This window comes from Schistocerca gregaria, unplaced genomic scaffold, assembly GCF_023897955.1.
Source record: "Schistocerca gregaria isolate iqSchGreg1 unplaced genomic scaffold, iqSchGreg1.2 ptg000499l, whole genome shotgun sequence".
NCBI classification, from domain to species: Eukaryota; Metazoa; Arthropoda; class Insecta; order Orthoptera; family Acrididae; genus Schistocerca; species Schistocerca gregaria.
In genome coordinates, this window is record NW_026061904.1 from 112501 (window position 1) to 115000 (window position 2500).

Consider the following 2500-nt stretch of genomic DNA (forward strand, 5'->3'; position numbering starts at 1 on the left):
ACCTAACTTACACTGCACCTTAACCTAACTTACACTGCACCTTAACCTAACTTACACTGCACCTTAACCTAACTTACACTGCACCTTAACCTAACTTACACTGCACCTTAACCTAACTTACACTGCACCTTAACCTAACTTACACTGCACCTTAACCTAACTTACACTGCACCTTAACCTAACTTACACTGCACCTTAACTGTCACATGTAACGTCACAGGAATGTAGCTTTGCCTAACAGCAACCCTCTGAACATAGTTCACTGCTTGGATCCTCTGGTGTCATGTGTATTTCTTGATGCCATGGTGCGTACCCTCACATAAAGGTCTTTCGAGTGTTGCGTACTTTCTACACAGTCCCGCTAACCACTGGAAGGGTGTACCGCTACAGAACGAATATCGCCCTCCCCTCCTGCCCTTCCAAGCTGGTCGGTCAGGCGTTTGTTTGTGAAATGAGCCTTGCAGCTGTTCAGTTGCATTCGGTTGTCGATGCAGTCAGTGTACGTTGTGGTACGGCCTGTGTGGACTGTCCGCTGATGTACGCGTAACCCACACTGATCATCCGTCGTTACGTACTGAGTGACATAATGTGGCACATGCTTGACCGTACACCGGCTGCGCCCTACAATGGCGAATCATAAGGGCCATATGTTGTGCACGATGCTACTTGTCTCGTCTCCCCATTACAGCGAGATTGCACTGTTGTACGCCGTACAGACATGTGGTAAGTAGGTACGGACGAAAGTATTGCATGTTGGCCCCCCCCCCCCCTCCTCCCTCTGCCGGGAATCAGCGTGAGCCGTCTGTTGATGTAGCGACGAGGGTTTTCCTATTTAATCGTATTGCCCCACACAACATGATAGCACGGTGGACCGCGTTCCACATCTGCGACATGCTACAGAGGCCGGTTGACAGTCGACCGCGCAAGGGACATTGCACACGTGCGCGGACCATCTTCCACGTGTTCTCTCGTGTACATGCCGCAGTGTGTATGTGGGCTGATGTAGCGTGTCGTGACACATAACATGCAGGCATGCCAGAATCGTAGATTTCGCAAATGTAGATTGACGTATACGTTTGCTGCCAAAGATCCGCAAATGAACTGGAAATCAGTTGTTGAGCGGTTGTTCGCGCTGCAGGTGCATCGGTGATAGCGACGATCGGTACATCTGTGAACCGGTTGTTTCGGCGGTACCCGCCATGCCCCCGAACCTGAGTTGGCCATGTGGGTATGAAGCGATACGAGGCTGTGGCTTGGCGGGACAGTCCCCGGCCGGTGAGGGGGGGCCGCCCGGCGTGCTGGCCGCGCGCTGCGTGAGCGCACGCACTACAGCCGGCTGGTGGGGGGCGCCCAGTGGCAGGAGCGCCGGCCGACGGGCCCGGCTGGCGTCCCAGCTATGCGCCGGCGCACCCTGCGCGCGGCGCCAGGCGGCCAAAGTGGGTTCTGCCGAGCCCGGTGCGAAGCGCGGTGGACATCTGCAGTGTGCTGGTCCGATTGCGGACTGTGTGCGTTGAGGATGCGCCGCCGCCCGGCACTCGGCGTCGCGACGCCGTCTGCTGCTCGGTCGCCCCCAGCGGTTCTCGCAGGTGGTTTGTATCGCAGCTCTGCGGACGTGTTGGCGCGTGCGCTGTGCTGGGAGAGTTCGCTTCTGCACCCAAGTGGGGCTTTGCCCTTCTGTGGCGCTGGCGTTGGAGCTGCCGGTCACCGTAGGTGGCGCGTGTTGTTTCCCGCCGGCAATGCCACGACAGCACGCTCCCGGGCCTCTGTCGGCAGCGGCAAGCTCAGTTGGGAGCACGGGTGTTCGCACTGAAAGCGTCTACTCGCCTATCTCCGGGCGATTGCGCCTCTCTCGAACCCGACCAAGTACTTAGGACGGCGCTGCGCGCCGCCGGGACCTGAGAGGGTTTCGAGGTGTATCGTGCAGGGGAGCTCAGCCTCCTCCTGTTTGCAGAATAATTGAGCGGACGCTTGCGTGTTCGCGCGGGCCCTCGGGACACACTCCCGGGCGGCCGGCTGCTCAGCTCTCGTTGACGCAGCTCCCTGGTTGATCCTGCCAGTAGTCATATGCTTGTCTCAAAGATTAAGCCATGCATGTCTCAGTACAAGCCGCATTAAGGTGAAACCGCGAATGGCTCATTAAATCAGTTATGGTTCCTTAGATCGTACCCACGTTACTTGGATAACTGTGGTAATTCTAGAGCTAATACATGCAAACAGAGTCCCGACCAGAGATGGAAGGGACGCTTTTATTAGATCAAAACCAATCGGATTGGCTCGTCTGGTCCGTTTGCCTTGGTGACTCTGAATAACTTTGGGCTGATCGCACGGTCCTCGTACCGGCGACGCATCTTTCAAATGTCTGCCTTATCAACTGTCGATGGTAGGTTCTGCGCCTACCATGGTTGTAACGGGTAACGGGGAATCAGGGTTCGATTCCGGAGAGGGAGCCTGAGAAACGGCTACCACATCCAAGGAAGGCAGCAGGCGCGCAAATTACCCA

General features: G+C 56.5%; 1 non-coding gene across 1 annotated transcript in view; it reads left to right on the forward strand.

Moving 5' to 3' along the window:
- The first annotated feature begins 2037 nt into the window (after positions 1-2037).
- The window catches only part of LOC126313757 (small subunit ribosomal RNA), a 1893-nt gene continuing 1430 nt past the window's right edge, over positions 2038-2500 (forward strand). Inside the window, exon 1 of the ribosomal RNA XR_007555375.1 lies at positions 2038-2500. This exon is cut by the window's right edge and continues 1430 nt beyond it. This is a non-coding gene — a ribosomal RNA (small subunit ribosomal RNA).